Below are 6,939 nucleotides of genomic sequence, written 5' to 3' on the forward strand. Positions count from 1 at the left end.
TAACTTCCGGGATCCCTCTCCTACATACCTGTATATCACTAGTGCTAATGGGCACCACCACTATTGATTTTCCATCTAGTGTTATCTTTGACGCATGCCTCTCTCTAGGTCCTCACATTTAGGCTATGTTGAAACCTTGTAGATTCTTTCTGCATAACATCTCTATGATATAGCCTTTTTTACCATAAACCCAGCTAAAAAAGTCTTATCCAGACTCCCAACATCTTGTGTCTCAGTTTGTGACTGAGGGGGGGCGGTTGGCCTTAACCCAATCTTTCCTCCCCTCCTATCCATTCAGAACACTTCTTCAAAGATCATTCTCTCAAAGAACATTTGACCTCTGTTTTCAACCCACCACTGGCTTTGACTTCACTATCACATCAAATATGAGCTACGTGTCCTCACTTTCAAGGCCCTTTTATGGCCATCCCCTCTCTACCTGTCATCTATCATTCACTATAGGAAAATCAAATTCCACCTCCAATCAGTCCATGATGTCAGCCACTATCACCTCTATCACCCACCTGATAAACTTTCCAAGTACCTTTATGTTTTCTTCCGTGAGGCTCTTCATCTTGGGAGGCACAGCCTGTAATCAACCACAAAACTAATGAATCCTCCTCTTTCAAAGTCCTCTTTTCTGTGATGCCTACAAATAACTTGACAATGGCTAGAATGCTAGTGCCTTGATAACATTGCTTATCATGCTGACAATCTTATTGTTTTCTTGTACTCCCATCAGTCTAGTTATATCCATTTGTTGCCTCTTGACTTATACTTAGATTGTAAAAACTCTGGGGCAGGGACCATCTTTTTGTTCCACACTTGTTCAGTGCCTAGCACAATGGGATCCAGGTTCATGACAAAAGGCTCTTAGGTGTGATGGCAGTACAAATCATAAATTACTGTCTACAATGTTCTCTTTCTTGCACCCTGTACTCAGAGTAAAGTGAAATATGGAAGTTTCATCTAGTTGTACTTACAGTGAATCCTTAATTTAGTGATGTTAGTATCTCCACTACCTTGTCATGCCTTTGTGGATAAATCATTCTGAGTTTAAGGAAATTCTTCTGTGCTATCTTTTAAGCACATTTCGTCTTTATTGTCCTTTTCTTTTTGTCATTTGAAAATTGGAGGTCCTAATTTTACCTTACCATACTTTTTATCTCTCTCTATTCTATTACGCTTGCTAGCCACATAAATGTTAACATATCACTATAGCAGGGGCATTGGCTAATAGTATACTCACTTGGGGTTTTATTTCAAATGGCACAGTAACTTGCAGTGAAGCGTGTAATGTTGGTTGTGAGATTTCATGATGTAGATTAAATTAGCTTGTTGTCACCACCAGTCCTGCAGTTCCAGCTGGATGATTAATACTGCTAGTGGTAGTGGACACATTTATGTGTAAAAGACATCATCTGTATGCCCAATTCTCATCTCACACTAGTTTTATACCAGTGTTACTCCATTAACTTCAGTGACCTTACTCCTGATTTATGCTGGCATGAGATGAGAGTTACACATGTAGTCTTCAAATAGAGTAATGGAATGTTTTTACCTTTCTCTTCTAGGACCATTGGAACCAGTGAGTTGATAAATGTATAAATATATATAATGTGGTGAAATATAAATGTTCATATGTATATGAATGTTAAAATGTTCGTATATATATATATATATATATATATATATATATATATATATATATATATATATATACACACATCTGCTATATCTGCACTTATTTTAACACATTATATATATGTATTCATTAATGTATAGCAGAGATAAAATCAGAGAGCCAATGAGGGCCATAAGGTAGAAGAAAAGGGTGGTATTTAGGAGCCCTGAGTTTTATTCCTAGATCTTTAAGTGCCTCACTGTGTGACCTTTGATGGCACCTGTGAAAAGCAAGCCACTTATTGGGTACCTAAATATGGATTTAGCCTGACTTTAGTTGGCCTAAACTTTTGCATACCACTGCCTCCCCATCTTCAGAATAGAAATAATTATACTTACTCACCTTAATAATCAGTTAACCTGAGATCTGTCCAAGATTCAGTAATGGCAGTTTTTGTTTTAATTCTCACTGTAGTTCTGTCTTGTTTTCTTTTGAGATTTTATAGTGGGTATATATAATTACCCAAAATGACTTCAGAAGGATTTGAATTGCTTGAAAAGAATTGCAGTCATACACACAAAGAAAAGCTGTACTTTAAATGGGAAGTTAACTAGGCTTTTTTAATGATTCTTTTGATTTCTAGGGAGAATAAATTTAATGACTGATGCTGAGTCCAGTTAATAAGATTAAAATAAAATTTAAAAAATGGAATATGTTTAGCCTATCACCAATTAGCATTAGAAATCAAATATGTTTACTGTTGTAATAAAGCCTTCGTATCAACTACAGCAATGTTCCCCTTACGAAATTTCACTGTGATTATCAGTTATTACAGCATTAGAAATGCAATTACTGGTACATTACAACACTATGTAAACAGTAGTTGCCAAAGCAAAAGGTGACAAATGTTTGGTTTAAATCCTTTAGAAAATAGTGGAGACATAAACCATATCACACTTATGTTTCTACATGATATGCATTGTATTTCTCAATGATCTTCAACATCCTATCTTTTAAGTGGATGATGGATAGGAACTTCTTTGAGCTAAAATGAAGAAAAATATAATGAAAAATAAATAAGATGGAAAGGAAAGTGCTTTTAATAATTTATTTAATTGACACATGTTGTGGAACTCATAATTGCTCATCTAATCATTCTGAAGATCACTAAGTCAGTGTGGACATGCATCTGTGTGCAGGTCTCAATTTTTTTTTCCTCTACACATCCTTGCTATTAAACTAACCATTGTATGAACCAAATATTGCTTTGGTTAAATTAATGTAATCTATTCAGGTTTAACTAAGGAAAGGCCTGTTTTTAATAGGTGTACATGAGTTTCAGAATCAAATTCAGGAGCAATATGAATAGTGATAGAAGTTACATTTATGTAAACTGGTCATAAAATAAGTGATAACTTATTAAAACTTGGACTAATTTGGCATTTAGTGGGTGTATAGAACAAGTGTATTTCATATGCTGAGAGGGAGGATGGCAGTATATCGGACAGAATAAACAGCTAACAGGAGGATAAATAAAGCAGAACTCCCAATATTTGCTACCAACCAGCAAGTGTTTTGTTTTGTTTTTCTGTACCTCCCTTCTTGCACTTTGGCATGTCAGTTACATTTGTTTTATATACCTACTGAATCATTCCCCATGTGACCAATGCTTTCCTGCTATCTTAGCCTCACACATAGGCCCAGTTTTTTCAAACTGCACAAAGTTGAGTATTGCAACTTGACAGGAGGGCTTGTGAAGTGCTCGAATAATCTGCAGATGTCTGTTTGCCATTTCCTGTACAGTCATCTATTCAAAATGAAATTTCAGAGCCCATTTTTCTCCCTAGAATTTTGGGGAGGAGGTGATATGAAGGTTGGAGGAATTGGGTATATATTCATTTATATATGGGCCATCATATATTTATATTGTGTTTTGCATTTTAATTTATATGACAGGTGTCAGAAAAAATGCATGGAAGCATCTCAAGACCTTTTTATACGTGAATAAATAAATCAAATGATGGGCCAGTTCAGCTATTTCAAAAACAACTAGATCAGGTTAGTTCATATTCCTTCCTCAATCATTCACCCATTCATAAATTTTGTTGGAATTAATATATAAATATTCTTTCATAAGGAATATTTGATTAACTTATTTAGGGAGTGAACACATAGGGATTGTGAACCAGGGAGTAAATATTCAGGCCACAACACTACAACAGGTTGTGTTTCTGGGCACTCATGTGGAGCCCATTGACTTCAGTAGGACTCCATGTGGATGTAATGGATTGTCTGTATGCACGTGATTGTAGAATCAGAGCTCTAGCTGAATATCTTCAATATATTCCTAGATGTGTTAATCACCTGGATCGATCGGTCTTCAGCTGTCATTAAGACTGCGTCGATCACAACACATCCGCCATTCTTCTCGCATTGTTGCCTTTCTTCTCCACATTTGTCTGAAACATTTAACAATGTCATCTTCCTATCTTCTTGGAGGCCAACCAGGTGCTCTTTTCTGTTCTTGCTGGTACCACTCGGGAATGATTGCGGTCCACCTATTTTCCATGAACCGTGCTATGTGGCCCGCCCATCGTATCTTATTATATCTGCTTTCCATGACAATATCTTTCACACCGCTGGATTCTCTAATCCGTTCATTTGGGATATGATCCAGAGGGATATTCCCAACATAGTTCATTCCATTGCCCTTTCAGCTACCGACAGCCACTGTTCTCTCTTCGTCAGTGCCCATGTTTCATGGCCATACAGCATGGCTGGCAGCACTGTTGAATTTAAGATATTTGTACGCGTGGTCTTGTCAATTTTTCCTTTGAGGATGTCCTTGATGGAATTAAACGCACACCATCCTGCTCAAATCTCTTGGTGCATATTAACTTCTTGGCCCAAATATACGTACTGTTCCACTTCTTCAATTTTTTCTCCTGTTACCATTATTCAGGCTTTTCTTAAGACATCTGATTGCATGTATTTCATTTTGCAACTGTTCATTTTCAGATCGGCCTGACTGCTTTTCTTGTTGAATCTTCGTAGCATGCTCTGCGGTTGGTTAGTGCTTTCGGCAATTAGTACGATGTCATCCGCGAATCTGAGATGAGATAATCATTCTCCATTTATATTAACACCACTCCTCCAATTGATCTTGTTCATAACCATTTCAAGGCAGGCGGTAAATAGTTTTGGTGAAATCGTATCTCCTTGCTTTACGCCTTTCTCGATTGGAATGCTGAGGAGAGTTTTGAGGAGAGTAATGTCTGTTGTACATCCAGTATTCACTTCCTTCAACAAACTGATGTACTGCATATTAATGCCCTGCTCTGCAAGCGCCTCTAATATTGCATTGAACTCAGTGGTATCGAAGGCCTTTTCATAGTCAACTAAAGCAGTGAACAGCGGGAGTTTGTATTCCCTCGCTCTTTCTAGAATCTTGCTAAGGATAAATATATGGTTGATTGTGCTGAAATTTCTTCGAAATCCTGCCTGTTCTCTAGGCTGTTGTTCATCCAGACTCTGCGAGAGTCAGTTCGTTATCACCTTTGTAAAGAGTTTATAAATATGAGAGAGCAGGCATATAGGGGGATATTTCTTAAGATTTTCTTGCTGTACAAGAAGGGGGATCGAAATGATATTAGATTCCTTCCAGCTAGATGGTATTTTTCCTTCTTCGAGATATCGACTGAATCTTAAAGCAAGGGCCTTCCAAAGTTTTTTGCCTCCTGCGGAAATCATTTTTGACATTATTCCATCTTTGCCTGGAACTTTTCCCTTCTTCATCTGGTGTAGTGCACTTCGGACTTCACTGACAATTATTGGTGGAACATGTTCTTCTGACTCTTGGAGCCTTGGGAGAGGGACGTTGATTCTTGATTTGAACAGTAATAATGTCTATAAATTAATATTAAAAAAGCCTTTAGCATTTCTTGATCTTTTTACTGGGAGATCATATTTCATAGCTGTAACATAACTACCATGAGTAATTAAAAAGAAAACATTAAATTAAAATTAAAAGTAATTGTAATGAAGAATAGTCATACAGACAAAAGGTTTAAATGTAGCTTATCTGCAGCACCTTTCCACTTTAATTAGTATTTTAGAAGCTTAATTGGCAACTGTTACAACTCCTAATTTAGCATTTGGAATAAAACATTAAATGATAAAGCCAGTTCTGGGTAAACATTGCTGAAACTGGTGACAGAATGAACAGGAATACAAATTCTCAAAATACCAAAGAGCTGACAGCTGTGGGTTTCTTCAGTGACAAAAGAAGGGTAAATCTTTGAGGATTGGGAAATATTTTTGCATTCTTATACTATTTTAAGGTTTTATTAAATATGTGATTTCAGGTGAAGTTAAGAATCAAGATGAACCAATATGATTTGGTACCAAAATGTGTACCTTTAAAGATTTAAAAGTTAAGGTAGAGTTGTATCATCTATTCCATGGAGCTTCACCTCAAAGAGAGGTCTGGTCTGAGGGAAACCTGGCCCCGCAGATCCCTGGGAAGCTGACAGGTTTGAAGTTGGGACTTGAGGCGTTTCCTAAGGGATTCTGCCACATCTTGTGCCATAATAGTATCATCAGGGAAAATCTCCATGAGGGGATTCGCATAGCAATTTCCTACTCACACATAGACCTATCATTCCAAAGCACTAAAAAAACACAGTAAACATTTTTAATACCCCAAATTCTTAATCAAATTCCAATTTTTATTCCTGCATGTTTTCTTTCTTAGAAGCTTCTGATTTATTTTCCACCCTGATTTTACATTTTATGGCTTGATATTGAAGTTGTTCCCTATGCTCCTCAGAAAATGTAGGTTTTATTTTTATTGCTATAGTACATTTTAGAACTTTGAAGGGTACCAGTTTGCAGCAGCCATTTTTTTTCTTCTTGAAAAGATTTTTCTCACCTCTGTCAGTTTCTGACACTAAACTGGGAGGAGTGGTAGATATGCTGGAGGGTAGGGATAGAATACAAAGGGACCTAGACAAATTAGAGGATTGGGCCAAAAGAAATCTGATGAGGTTCAACAAGGACAAGTCCAGAGTCCTGCATTTAGGATGGAAGAATCCCATGCACTGCTATAGACTAGGGATCAAATGGCTAGGCAGAAGTTCTTTCGTTCAGATGTTATAGCTCTCTTTTATCCTGGCTGCTGCTGACATTCTCTCTCTGGTTCTGTGATCTTGAAATAGGAGGTAAAATTGCGTCTCCTATTGTGTTTTCTATCTTCAGGTGTATTTCCTATTTGACTTCAAGGGAGTTGCTCCAGATTTACACCACTGCACTGAAAT

Source organism: Mauremys mutica, chromosome 3 (assembly GCF_020497125.1).
Source record: "Mauremys mutica isolate MM-2020 ecotype Southern chromosome 3, ASM2049712v1, whole genome shotgun sequence".
Classification (NCBI taxonomy): domain Eukaryota; kingdom Metazoa; phylum Chordata; order Testudines; family Geoemydidae; genus Mauremys; species Mauremys mutica.